Consider the following 15,536-nt stretch of genomic DNA (forward strand, 5'->3'; position numbering starts at 1 on the left):
ACACTTACTCCAAGTGGTTGTTTTAAAAATAGAGGAGATGATATATATAATCTGAGTAAATTTGGTGAATAGTAGAATCTTAATAAATGCTTTCTATTATCAAGGGGAGTCCTTGAAACCTCAATGATATGATCATATATTATGATATGGAGGTGGGCATCTGTATTGATTTGGAGAAGGAGGTTCATTAATTTCCATTTCAGTACTCAAGGAACATTTGAATGGGAAAGTGAATAGTAGACTTGTCTATCTTCCTGCTTATAAAAACAGGAGGTAATTTTTTATTTAACTTAAGAAGCTAGAGGTTGCTACTTGAATTGCATATTTAGATGGGGGTTTTCCTAATCAAAGTTTTTATTCCCATTGAATTAAATATTGCAATATATGTCATTTTATTTTGGTTTTGTAAATAGTAAATAATTTTATAACCCAAGGTTAATATTAAAATTTATTCATAATCTTTATTATATAATAACAGTGACAATGGTGAAAAATCTTTGTGGTCAAAAATACTGTACAATTAATTAAATATTTTAAAAAATTGTCAGTTTAAAAGAAAAACTAATATCTAATTTTCACCAAAACAGCTATTCTTATAAAGATTATTCGAAGCTGTTGTCTATCAGTTTGGGTATATATTTAGTTTTATAAAATTGGAAAAAAAAAGTAAAACTTTACTTTTAAAATTAACACTCCATGTCTTTATACCAATTAATGGTCATAAAAGCTGAAAAATGATGTGTAACAACTCATCAAGTACTAGGTTGGGTGAATTAAAAATCCTTTGAATGGTCCTAAATTATCTCTCTGGCAAATTAAAATATTTAATTTAAATATGTGATTATAAAGTGATTATATATTGCCTCTAAATCTTTTTTGCTTAGTGACTTTTGAAGTATTGCTATTGTAAACCAAAAATAAAATTATAAGCCCCTCAACCATCTGAATGGACCCTCCTCTCCAGCAAGGACATTCCAAAGTTAACCTGAAAAAGTAGCTCAGGCCATGATGGGAAGCGGGAGCTGGACATGCCTCATTATTCTCTCCTCCCTGTTGTAATTACTGATAGAACAGGCTCTTTAAGTCGGATAAGAAACATTTATAGTCTATTATCTCTGAAGCCTTCTACCTGAAGGCTTCATCTACATGATAAAACCTTGGTCTTCACAATCCCTTATCATAACCCAGACATTCCCTTATTTAGATAATAACCCTTTCAACCAGTTGCCAATCAGAAAATCTTTAAATCTACCTATGATCTGAAAGCCCCTGCTTTGAGTTGTTCCACTTTTCTGAACCAAACCAATGTATATCTTACATGTATCGATTGATGTCTCATATCTCCCTAAAATGTTTAACATCAAGCTGTAACCTAGCCAACTTGGTCAGGCAGATGGGGTCAGGAACTCCTGAGGCTCTCACAGGCATGTCCCTAACCTTGGCAAAATAAATTTTCTAAATTGGTTGAGACCTGTCTCAGAGAGTTTTGCTTTACACTGTAAACCAAAAAATAATAATAATTTATTAAAATATGAATATCTTACAAAAATTTTTGATTATGTTAAATTATTTTCTTTTAAACTTTTTCTTTCTTTTTCGTTTTTCCTTTTTTTTTTTGAGAGGAAATTTCGCTCTTATTGCCTAGGCTAGAGTGCAATGGCGCAATCCCAGTTGACTGCAACCTCTGCCTTCTGCCTCCTGAGTTCAAGCAATTTTCTTGCCTCAGCCTCCCAAGTAGCTGGGATTACAGGCATGCACCACCACTCCTGGCTAATTTTGTATTTTTAGTAGAGACAGGCTTTCTCCATGTTGGTCAGGCTGGTCTTGAACTCCCAACCTCAGGTGACCTGCCCACCTTGGCCTCCCAAACTGCTAGGATTATAGGTGTGAGCCACCGTGCCCAGCGCTCTTTTAAATGTTTTGATACTTAAACTCTGAGTCAGCTCTTTTAAGCACCTTCAGGTTAGAAATTTGTCTCAATTCTCCCAGCATGTAATCTGAGATCTAGTACGTTCAAATGCTCAGGAAATTTATTTGATATAATTTCTCATAGTTTGAAAAAAGAGCTCTTTAATGTGGTCAACATACAGTTCTAATATAACTGTAGTATATGTATATGCAATTTATTCTTCTCAATTTGTTTAACAAAATATACAAAGACCAAAAATTATTTGCAGAATAAGCAAATATTTGCAGATTAGAAAAAACTATGAGTTGATTGAATTATCTACTATCTTTTGGTAGACAAAATACCAAGTAAAGAACAAGAGATGTGCAATTCTAAAAATGTTTCCAAGTTTTAAAAAATGCAGTTTATTTATTTTCCAGTAATAGGATTGTAAAATATATAATAGAAACACAGCCATTCTTTTACTATTAGCAGAAATCAAAGTCATTTAGAGAAAAACAACTTTTAGTAGAAAAGAAAACATATTATAAAATCTCTTAAAGCCTGAAAACCCAGAAAAGAGACAAATGTTTCCATTATGTATTAGAATGAGAAGAAAAAGAAACACACACACACACAAAAACCTCTTAGAGGCTTCAAAATTGAAGCATGCAGTATCTAAAGTTAATGAGTAGGAGCTGTGGGGAAAAATGTTTTATTGCTTGGCATATCTACATTGTAGTTATAGCATTTTCTGCATTGTATTGCTACAATATTCTAGCTACAAATTGGCTAAAATAGTTCTTCCAAGAGTTTCTTTTTGGTGTCTTTTTGTTAAAGACCATTGTATCTCCCAAATACAAACAAACTTTTTCAAGATCATCCCGAAACTTTTGTGTATAGTGGGAGAGGATGGAACATGGTGACTTGCTGATATTTAATGTCTCTAGTATTCAAATAAGAATATGCATGATGGTTCTATCTGAAAACATAAACAAGATTAGATATTTTATAAAGAAGACAAGATAATCCCAATTTAAAGAAAATTATGGACACATGTAAATATAATTTTAACTATTTTATCACTAAATCTAGTTGGCAGTCATAAATCTGAGTACAAATAAAGCAACAGTCACAGTTTTTTTATTTTTATTTATTTCATTATTATTATTTTATATGGATTCTCACTCTGTCACCTAGATTGGTGTGCAGTGGTGCAATCTCGGCTCACTGCAACCTCCGCATCCGGGTTCAAGTGATTCTCCTGCTTCAGCCTCCCAGGTAGCTGGGGTTACTGGTGCATGCCAACATGCTCAACTAATTTTTGTATTTTTAGTAGAGACAGAGTTTCACCACGGCTGGTCACATACTCCTGACCTCAAGTGATCCACCTGCCTTGTCTTCACAAAGTGCTGGGATTACAGACTTGAGACACTGCACCTGGCCAACAGCACAGTTTTTAAATGAATTATACCAAACCTTCAAGGAAATGGTATGCCATATCTTATATAATTTTTCTTAAACCTCTCACATCGTTTATAATGTTGATAGCAATATTCCCAAAAAGTCTGTATGAAACAGTCATATATTCATTAAAATATGAGTATACTTAATTCATCAATGTGCAAATAAAATAATGATAGAGGCAGGATAATTTTTTGCTCCTTAGTTCAGCTAAATCCGGGTTCTTTTCTCGCGACCAGGAAAAATTGGGCACATAGACACATTGAAGGGTGAAGAGGGCAGAATTTATTGGGTGAAAGTAAAAGAGAGGGGTCCTGCATGCAGGTTGGCTCCACCACATTCCCTCAGTGCATGTGGCCCTCCAGTCCCTGCAGGCATGCCTAGGAAAACCCCCTGGGTAGGTTCCCTTATCTGCACAAAACATTTGATATGACACTTGGGCAGGTTGGAGATTCTCCAGGGACCCTTCCTTATCTACCTGGGCATTTGTCTGCCTCCTGCCTCTATTAGGAATACACTGTGGGCCGGGCGCGGTGGCTTATGCCTGTAATCCCAGCACTTTGAGAGGCCGAGGCGGGCAGATCACGATGTTAGGAGATCGAGACCATGCTGGCTAGCTGGTGAAACACCATCTCTACCAAAAAAAATACAAAAAAATTAGCCTGGCATGGTGGCAGGCGCTTGTAGTCCCAGCTACTCGGGAGGCTGAGGCAGGAGAATGGCGTGAACCCGGAAGATGGTGCTTGCAGTGAGCCGAGATGGTGCCACTGCACTCCAGCCTTGGCGACAGAGCGAGACTCCATCTCAAAAAAAAAAAAAAAAAAAAATACACTGTGACCAAGTAGGTTTTAAATTTGAAGAGGGTGAGTGATATAATATTAAGAAAACTATTACTATACATATGAATATTAACAGACTATTACTCTTTGTCCATATTAAAAACACTTAAAATATGCCAATAATAGGGACTTTTGGTAACCAACCAAAACATCTACATAACACCTCTAGTAATCATATTATTTAATGTTGAAATATTAGGAGCATTTTCATTCTGATTAAAACATTAGGATTAAGATAGGAATTACCAGAGTTTCGAGTCAAAATTTCGTTGGTGATTCTACCTAACATAATGAAACAACAAAAAATAGTATAAAGTTAGAAAGCAATAAATAAAATTCACAAAAGTTAGGATTGAATATCAATAAAGTCAATGTCTACATAGAAACTTTAACTAATAGAATTCTAAAAGTATACACATTCTGAAAGATCATTACACTAAATGTGTCAATGCCGTTTTATAACTACAAACAACATAGGAATAAATGAAAAAAAATAACTATAAAGTCTGACTGCAGCTAGAACTATTACCTTATGAAGGAAATAAAATAGGACAAATAAATAATAATTTACACTTCTAATGAAATTTAAATCTGCATATCTCAGCCATTCTACTTTCAGGAAATCTTGAGAAACTTGGAAAAATTTTAACCAATCTATATAGGAAAACTTGGACAAGGCTATTTATTATACATTTTATGAATTGTATAATGAATAAATGAATTATAACTCATATAATAAATAAATTTATAGTGTAATTATAAAACATGAATAAGGAGGAAACTCCTAAAATGTAGAATAGTGGTTACTTTAAGGTGGGAGAGAGACGAATAAGAGTGGGGAGTCAAGCAATGGAGACACAGAAGAATTAAACACGATGATAAATGAGACAGACTTACAATATGCATTGGATATACATGCTGATAGAGGATGTGTCACCTTATCAAATGCACATCAATATTTTAAAATGGCTATATATTACACGATAGAGAACATCAATAAGTTTGCCGAAATAGAAATATATCATTCCCTGATGAAAAAGCAATCAAAAAGGAAATTTTCAATAAAATAAACACAGTAACATACCAAAGGCCTTTCCAGCAGGAAATTAAATAAAACCTTTTCCTGAAAGAAAAACAAGAAAAAAAAAAAAACAACTCTTGTCTAACAAGGGAAACGCAAATCTTAAAAAATCCAATCAGATATCTATAATGTTCATTTTTTAAAACCTATAAGGGACAGATATTGTTTTGAAGCACAGGCAAAAATAAAAAGCTCTTCAAGCCATTATTAAAAGACTAGAAAAATCTCAATATCAAACTGGCTAATCTTACTACTGTAAGCCAATATCACTTGTGCATTTAAATGTAAATATTCTAAAAAAATGAAAAATATCTGTTCTGTAGAAAAATAATGAATCAGGGCCACATACTGCTTATAAAAGGAGATCTTTACCACTTTTCCCAGATACAAAATGCTTCATTATATGGATGTATTAATTTATTCATTCACTGTTCTGTTTATGGGCATAGTGTTTTATTTTTCCTTTATCTTCTTTTAGTTACACATAATACTACATGAATATTTTAGTTGTTGTTGATGTATCATTAGCCTTAATTCATAGAAATACTTTTGCTGGGCCAAAGGTTAAATGTCAATGTGCTTTTGTTGGATATTGCCAGATTTCTCTCCAGTTAGAATTGCATATGAGCAATGTTTTATCCACAGATTCACGCTCAGACTGTCATCATACAGTTTTGTACTAATCTGATAGGTGAAAAGTGAGAAATTAAACCACAGTGTAGTTTAATTTGCATTTTTCCAATTATAAATCATAGCAAAGTTTTTTGTTCCTTGCTTTCATTTTTTAGATACATCTGGGAGCCAGCCTGAAAGATAGAACACAATGATTCTTGCCATAATACCATAATGGTATTATGTCCTTACGTAGTCCACTTCTACACTGAAACAAGGGTTGCCCTTGTGACCGATAGAATACTGTATATATGATGGTGTGTGACTTCTAAGAACAAGCCACAAAAGGCATGCCAGCCATAAAAGATAAGCCTTTAGACTCCTGCTTTGTTCAGTCTAGAATAATCCAATTGTCATTCTATGACAACACTCCAGCTGTCTCATAGAGAGAACCTATCAAGAACAGCTGAAGTATTTAATCAATAATCAATACCAACTCTCAAGCCTGTGGGAGTGATTCACCTTGATATCAAATCATCCAGCCCCATTTCAGCCTTCATATAATTCTAACCCTGGATGATTTCTGAATACAGCCTCATAAAAGATTTAAGTCAGAAATTCCCAGCCACTTTATCCTAGTGTTGGCTCCAGGTAAAGGGGCTCTCCAATTTGTTTGTCTGAAAATGTATTTTATTTATCAATATTCCTGGAGGATATTTCCCAGTGGAAATAAAATGCTATAATGGTAGTTATTTTCTTTCAGTACTTAGAAAATGACAAACCAGTATTTCTCTTGTGAATATGACTGAGTTATTTTGTCACTTCAGTAAATGTAAATTGTAGGTTTCTATTACTTTTAGGATTTTTGTCTTTCTCCTCAAACAGTTTTGTTATGATAAGTGTGATTTTTTGTTTGTTTGTTTTTTGTTTTTTGAGACGGAGTCTCGCTCTGTCGCCCAGGCTGGAGTGCAGTGGCGCGATCTCGGCTCACTGCAAGCTCTACCTCCCGGGTTCACGCTATTCTCCTGCCTCAGCCTCCTGAGTAGCTGGGACTACAGGCGCCAGCCACCGCGCCCGGCTAATTTTTTGTATTTTTTTGTAGAGATGGAGTTTCACCGTGTTAGCCAGGAGGGTCTTGATCTCCTGACCTCGTGATCCGCCCGACTTGGCCTCCCAAAGTGCTGGGATTACAGGCGTGAGTCACCGCTCCCGGCCGCTAAGTGTGATTTTATTTCATCTATCCAATTGTGTTTTGCAGAATTTTTGAAGTCTTTGTAGATGGATGTATTTTGTCAATTATTTTTTAGTGTTGCAAACTTCCCATTCATTATTTCTTATGATTTTGTCCATCTGCTTTAAACTGCATTTTTCTATTGATAAATAATTCTGTTAATATATTGTCTCTTTAGTTGCCTCTAATCTGTTGTTAAGCACATCTACTGAGTTCATAATTTAAACTACATTTTATATTTTTTTAAGTTCATTCATTCTTTTTATAAATTTCAATTCAGTGCCGAAATTTTGCTTTATTTTATTTATATTCTTGACCTTACAGTTGTAAATTAAACATTTTGACAATATTGATATCCGTATCATTCAGGAGTCTTTTTTTTTTTTGGTGAATTTTGATTTTATCTCCTGATGCAACCCTCATTTTGCATTGAATGTATATTTATATAAATACACACACACACAGACACAGAAAAAAAAAGCTGGAGACTTGAAATGATGTCACTTTCCTGGCAAGAGTGGTTATTTTGCTTCTGGAAGCCATTAAAAAATGGGCAGGTGATCTTAATTCGTCTTGTATTGTGGTGATTCTCAGGTTTATTTTACTTTGATGAGCAATTTCCAAACTGTTCTTTCTTTAGTTTGTCTCACTTCAGAGCCTATACTAAAACCCTACAGTGTTTTTTAGAGATCCTCCATCTGTGGTGGACAATGATCTCCATAATAACCTGCCAAAAGCTGTTTTAGCCTCGGAGACGCTTAGCCACTACTTATTTGCTTAGTTATTAGCCTTTTTTCCTGCTGTGTTCAAAGAACAAAAATACCCTGGAAGGAAAGAGTGATGCAAGATGTAAGGCTCATTTGCATTTCAGTTTTCTCTGTGATCTTGTAAACTCAATTTCTGTCTACTTTCATGATCCTGAACTCTAACATTTGTCTCTTCAGCTCTGATGGAAGAAAACACTGTTGTATTCCATATTCTCTTAGTTATGGTTTTCTACATAGATCTTCAGGACCTTTACCTCTTCAGGACCTTATGCTAAATGCCTCTAGAGAAAAAATAGCAAAAAAAATGAAGTTTATATTGTTTTCTTTCCTCCTTCTTACTGGAATATCAATTTCTGATTCTACTTGAATTTTAATAACATTTTCCTTTTTAGAGCATCAGGTCCTACCAGCCAGTTTTATATAGCTATAAGTGGAAGTTTACTTGCTCTCTTGTTTGCAATATTCACAGTATCAAATTGCCCTTAAATTCTTTTCCTAATATGGGTAAATATGTATGTTAGCCTGTTTTGTGGGTTTTTTCCCAGCTTAAAAAAATTGATATTTAAATATTTTGAAGATACTGATATCTGACTTTTTTCTACATTCTTTACCAATAATTATTTATTAAGATTTTATTTTCCAAATCATTTGGATCAGTGTACGTGTCCATTCCCTTTCATTGTAAATCTAATTTATAATGTTCTTTGATCTTTTAACTGAAAAGAGTTATTTTTTTACCTGTACATGGAGATATAATTGCTGTTGCTGTTTTTGTATTGATTCTGTAAATTCTTTCTCAGAGACTATAACTGTTCTAATTGGAAGATAATAGACAATCATCACCTTATAGAAGACATACAACACAATTTTGTAATATTGTCCCTTGTAATTCACTGCCTATTGATAGTGTGGGGTACTTATATTAGGTATGCTACCACTTGTAAAAATAACTCGTTAATTGCATGGGTATTAGGAGTCCTGTCCATACTTCTTACTGTGTTTATAACCTTGTACAAATTAAACTAACATATCTTTTTTTTTTTTTTTGAGACGGAGTCTTGCACTGTCTTCTGAAACTCAATTTATATTCCTCTCTGAAGTGATTTTAAAGACACACAGTTTCCTTTATAGTAATTACACAGTTGAAAATTTCAGTTATGCATTAGAACAACACAGATTTTGTTGGATGCCATTATCTGTATACATAGCTTCTTCTAAATATATAGACTGAAAAATATGTAAGAATGTAGAAAAATAGCAATCGAAGCTGCAAATTTGTCAACCTAAAAAGGACAAAATAACTGCAATTTTTCTACATGATTATTTTCCCAGCCTATCTTAAATGCTACATTTTTTAGATTCTATGAGCATCACTACCATAGTGTATACACACACACACACACACACACACACACATAATTGTAGGGTTTACAGTTTAGCTTATACTTAGTATTTCCAGAGCAAGGATTTTTATTTGTTCATCCAACTGCTCATTCAGCCATATTGAACTAGAAGGGAAGCAACTTCCTTTTTGTTATGCTTTAATAGACACAGTTTGGCAAGTGTTTTTCAATAAGCTTCACCTTATTCCTGAAAAAAATCAGGCATTCTCTAAGCAGGCAGAAGCTAATAAATCAAATGCAGTGTTAATCAATAAAAGTAATCAGCCTCTGAAGCAAAACCTGTGTATTACAATATGGAACAACTAGCTTTCGGGTGTACTTTAAGACACAGTTTAAACTGTAAACACAGAGTTGTTCTTTCCACTTTATTTCAAGTAACATTAGAATTTTAGATAAGACAAGTTTAACCAGATTCTTTGAGAGTATGTGCACTGATGAGTCTAAAAAGAATGTTGAAAAGAATCATGGAAATCAGTGTGAAAACAATTCTATGCAATATGATGTATTACATAAAAATGAGCTCTGCTGTGTAATTCCAAATGAGACTTTGTTTGTGAAATGAAAATGCACCTTTGTGGTTTATGTGCCATTCAAAGTTTTCATCTAACTTCCATGTCAGCATCTATTGTGCATTTTTCTCATCCTATAATCAACTGTAGATTTAGTGGCATGCCTAGTTTTTTTTAAATTGCATTTGGTTAAATTATTCTACACTTTATGCTTTGCTGACATAGATTTTTAAATTAATTAATTGACTACATAAGATACTTAGAGTAACAGAGAAACTAGCATAAGAGTGGAATATTAAAGCAATTGAGCATTAAAAAAGATGAAGAAATTAAATAAATTATTAGAAGAAATTGTATAAAAATGGTTAGCAAAAAAGGTATTAAAACCAAAAATAACAAAAGCTACAATGAACTCGTAATTAAGAATAAAAGAAAGCTTAGTTGGAACACATTATTTTTTAGCATTACAAAATCTTTAGGATAAAAAATACAAGTATTTCAGCCAATTTTTGCTAAAATAAACTCCCCCAATTCTACTATATATAACAATGTTAATGAAAAGTACTTTACAAACTTTAAAGTCTATCGAAATGATAAATACTTATGATTATTTTATCAAAAAGTACTAATAACATTATCTTTCTAAAAATATCGTTAACATATGAAGCTCTTTAAATATTAAATATCTAAATACCACTAATCCAGTAATATAACTATGATAACAATAAACTATCATCAACACTTACAATTTTTTACTACACAACAAGCATGTAATTTCTGACATGTGGTCTACATCAGCGGCCCCCAACCTTTTTGGCACCAGGGACTGGTTTCTTGAAAGACAATTTTTCAACAGACCAGGGTTGGGGGATGGTTTCGAGACGATTCAAGTGCATTACATTTATTGTGCACTTTATATTATTATTACATTGCAATATATAATGAAATAATTATACAACTCACTATAATGTAGAATCAGTGAGATCCCTGAGCTTGTTTTCCTGCAATTGGACAGTCCTATCTGGGCATGATGGAAGACAGTGACAGTTCATCAGGCATTAGGTTCTCATAAAGAGCATGCAATCTAGATCCCTCACATGTGCAGTTCACAGTAAGGTTCACACTCCTGTGAGAATCTAATGTCACTGCTGATCTGACTTGGAGGTGGAACTCAGTCAGTAGTGCAAGTGATGGGGAGTGGCTGTAAATACAGAGGAAGCTTCTCTCGCTCGGCTTGCCTAGCAGAGTTCTTAACAGGCCACAGACCAGTACCAGTCTGTGGCCTGGCGGTTGGGGCCTCCTGATCTACAGTCTATATTGCAAGTCTGTAAACAGCTCTCTCATATTTGAAAAACAAAATATAAAACTTTAACTTGGGGTTTATTTGTAAATGTTCCCACATCTAAGCTTCATTTTAAGTATTTATAGCCCATGGGGAGCTGCAAAATATATTGAAGACTAAAGCACTTAGATGAGCAACAGTCAGTTTGGGGACTAGAGAAATACAAAGTCTGAAAGGACTTTTGCTGTGGTGATTCCCTTACATTATTAGCTGCTTAAACAGCAGGCAGAAAGGAGCACTGGGCACAGCAAAACACCAGCGTTGACCTGTGTGTTTGGTTTAGATACATGAGAGCTAGTGTAGCACAGCTCACCTACTGGAACCTCATTACCAAGCTCATTATGGACTTATTGCTAGCGTAAAGCTGCTACACTGTATTAACTCCAGCTAGGAAGAAAATTGGAGTAGCAGGGGCAAAATCATGTACGTGACCTGTCAGATTAAGACCTACTGATGCCTAAAACTTAGGAGCTGTTGTGTGGAATTAATTTCTAAGTTACTATAATATGCCTCAAGTAAGGATTTAGTTAAGTTTCTTATTTTTGTAATAAAAGGAAATGTAAAATTCAATGATCTATGTGTATAGACTTTCATGTTCAGTTTTCAACAGTTGATGTCTATCATCTATTCCAGTTTTTCAAGTAGTAACTTTATGAAATGAGATTTATTTGTGTGTCCTTGACCACTATATATGAGAAGCTCCAGGCTTCTAGGAAAATTGTCCATAAGCATGTTTTTCCAGAATAATTAAAATTTATCAGGAAAGTATTTACAGTTCAGATTGCCAAATGTTTGTTTAATGAACTTATACTTCTCAAAAACAAGTTCTTTGAAGTTCAATTTTAAAGCGTGTTAATTCATTCTAATGTGGCATAAAGCCTTTTTTGAAATAGGGCTAATGGAATTTTATTCTCTATCTCTGCTGAAGTGATTATAAACTTTCACTTAACAATATCTCTGTAGCTTTTATGGAAATCCCCAAGGGTTAAGAAAAGGGCCAGAGAATAGCATAATCACAATCATTTTTTCATATTAAAACTGTTACTTTTTACACATTTAACCATTTAGAATAGGTATGAATCATTAATTTATGTTAGTGTATGGTTTTAATACCCTGAAGCAGGCAGAGTCTTTTAACAGTTTTCACTGTAGGACTCCACTCCGTGCCACCTGCATCGTATGAATCAGCAGCTGCTTTCAACATCAATTGGACAATCAGCATCCATGGTCATAGGGCGAGAAGCTTAATTGTGAGACTTAAACTTCTAACATGAGGACAACAATTTTGTTTCGATTCTTAAAGTCTATGAAAGGAGCTTGTCTTTTCTATCCCAGCAATTGAATTATTTACTATTTCAACTTGCCTAACTGATGAAGTACCCTGGGGGCTTCTTCAAAGTTTATAATACAAGTGTTAATAACCACACTTTAAACCTCTAACAGAAGTGTAAAATACCAGTAGATGATGATAAATCTCAGAGTGTGCAATACACCCTGTTATAGTTGAAAAGCATATTTTTCTTAGGCTAATGACTATCTGTCATGTGTTTAAAAACCAAAGACCTCAAAACTCCAGTGTATAAAATGAAATTTTAAAAAGGTCTAAAAAATACAAATTCCCCTAGAATTTGTGAAAATAACTTACTGCTTTAATTTTTATCCATTGTTTTTGCATCAGCAATTAAGGCAATATGAGTAAACTTTAATGCTATCTGCTAATATTTTTATATCAATTACATTAGATCTCACTTTCCAGACATATTTCTTAAGTTGATAACCAGATATCTATCACATTTATCCACAATGTTCTTTAATATCTACATTTTTCATTTTATTATACATATTTTCAGTAACTTGAATATGAATTACAAATAAAAAAGAAGGTATACTGCAATAAAAAATTAGTTGTAGTGTTTATTTTATGCCTTTATAATAACCAAAAGTAAAATAAACCAATAGGTTCATTTGATTCAACCAAAAGTAAAATGAACCAAAGTTAAATTGAGCAAATATTGAAAATAAAAATTAAAAGTGCTTCTAACAAATTTTGTTTTAATGTATTAATTGTTTAACTAAATTAGAATTAGTATAATAAGAGTATGATGGAGATTAGTTTGTTCGTGGATTGAACATTATCACTCCTCTGTCTCTATGTAAGGCTTAGTGAACCAGATTTCATGAGGTATCTGTGAAGGTGGAAAGTGGACTGGATAATAGTAAAGAAGTTAACAAAATTCTCAAACTAATAGGACAGTAAACTGAAAAAAAAAGTTCATAAAATTAAAAAACTAGAAGTGATATTGAAACTGACCCAATAGTCTCATAGACAGGTGTTTTGTTTGTTTGTTTGTTTGTTTTGATAAACATAGAAATTGACCCTTCTGGTCTTAAAGCTTGAAACTCACCAGATCCAGACAATGAGATGCCAGGCCCCTCATTCATTATGATTGTTTCCTTACCCATCCCAAGTTCCTATTTTCCAATAGATAGCTACATTTCTTCCCTACTATAAAAACTCCTCATTTTAATTGGCCAGGGAGATGGATTTGAGACTGATCTCCCATCTCTTTGACTGCAGCACCCAATTAAAGCCTTCTTCCTTGTCAATAATCGTTGTCTCAGTCATTGGGCACTCTGTGTGGGGAACAGAAGAACCTAGACTTAACCCCTGGTGTTTTGGTAACAATATCTTCCAGAGAGAGGAAGGTAAGTGTTTTCTACGGATGCCATAACAAATTACTCCAACCATGGGGGCTTAAAACCACAGAAATACACTCTCTCATAGTTGTGGATACCAGAAGTTCAAAATCAAGGTATTGGCAGGGCTGCACTTCCTCCAAAGGCTGTAGGGAAGAATACGGTCCTGGCCTCTTCCAGCTTCCGGTAGCTGTCAGCATTCCTTAACATTTCTTGGCTGTAGCCACATTACTTCAATCTCTGCCTATGGCTTTACATTACTGTCTCCTGTGTGTATCTGTGTCCTCTTCTGTCTGTGTCTAAGGACACTTGTAGGTATATTCAGGATAATTCAGAATTATGTCATCATCTAAAAATTCTGAACATAATTACACCTTGTATACCCATTTTCCAAATAAGATAATATTTATAGATTTCAGGAATGAGGATGTGGATATATCTTATAGGGGGACCAATGTTGAGCCCACTACAGAAACTAACAATTTGTTTTTTAAATAATAAGATCATTCTCACAAGTCAATCCTTTTTCAGTGCCCAACTCCTCCCAGAACAAGGATATAAGAATAGTAGGTTTATTCTGTCTGTCATGAGCAATGACTTCAGATTTGTGGTTAAGAGGACAAGAACTCACTCATAGGCTTGGTTATATTTGGCAGTCATGAGAAAAAACAAGATTCTAAATGATTAAATACTGAAGTACACTCTTCAGCAGTGAACTCATAAGCATTGGAGGTAAGATGGAATATATCATCTTTGGCATGAGCCCCATTCTTCACCTCTCCACACATACATATATCACCTCCAGTAATGAGCAGCAAAGGAAAACTGTACTGTAAACCAATAAGTATCTATGAACAGGTTAAAAATATAAAATATGCATTCAGCTGAAAATCACCAAAACTTAATGACAGAAAGCAGCATGAGATAGCGATAATATAACAAATTCAGGTAACAAGCAATCTCATGCCCAAGAACAAAATTTTAATAACACAAACAAAAGGGAAATAATTGACATTATCAATGTCTTTAACGAAATGTAAGACTTAACCTCCCACCATTAATAATTATAAAATCTAGGTTAAAAGTTTCAAAATAAACAGATCTTCAAAGGTGTCAGAAAATATCAAAATCAGCCATAAATCAAGTGGCTGAGATCTCAAAGAACAGATAAGGAAGCTGAAGAAATCCCAGGTTCATCAATGTATTAATCCTTAGAGCATTTGATAATTTTCTCATTCCTGGAAAATGCCTAGAGATTGAAAAGAAAGTGGTTGCCTAGAGTCTGAGGAGTTCTTGCAGGGCTAGAGAGAAAATAATTACATAGAGACCAGGCAGGACCAAGCTTCCATGACTTGAGACAATATAACCGTGAAAAAAAGCTATGAAACATGCATGAACCTAATATTTTATAAGCAATATATGCCATTAAGGCATTTAATAACTCCTAAAGGGCAAGTGCAGGGTGCAAAAGGAGACAAACAAGACAAAAAAACTGCAGCTCTATGGCTAAAAAATTAATCAGAAAAGTATTCAACATCAAAGTACTGTGGAGAAAATTGGAGTTCAGTATCACCTAAAGAAAATGTGTCCTGGAAAACACACCAGACTTTCATTTGTAGCATCAGCAGATTCTGATACTAACGAATAGACAGTTTTAATTGAATTAAAATTATTTGCTCATATTCTGTGCACCTAGTGGAACA

General features: G+C 33.9%; 1 protein-coding gene across 5 annotated transcripts in view; it reads left to right on the forward strand.

Annotated features, from left to right (window-relative positions):
- The window catches only part of LOC101146628 (putative inactive beta-glucuronidase-like protein SMA3), a 244,541-nt gene that overhangs the window by 202,769 nt on the left and 26,236 nt on the right, over positions 1-15,536 (forward strand). For 2 of the 5 annotated variants that reach the window (XM_063706673.1, XM_063706671.1), the window contains one exon: positions 6,061-6,244. The exons of the other annotated variants lie outside the window; for them this stretch is intronic. The gene's annotated coding sequence lies outside the window, so the exon portion shown is untranslated. Of the gene's footprint in view, positions 1-6,060; positions 6,245-15,536 lie in introns of those variants that run through there. 5 annotated transcript variants of the gene reach the window in all.

The sequence above is a fragment of the Gorilla gorilla genome, chromosome 4, assembly GCF_029281585.2.
Source record: "Gorilla gorilla gorilla isolate KB3781 chromosome 4, NHGRI_mGorGor1-v2.1_pri, whole genome shotgun sequence".
Classification (NCBI taxonomy): Eukaryota; Metazoa; Chordata; class Mammalia; order Primates; family Hominidae; genus Gorilla; species Gorilla gorilla.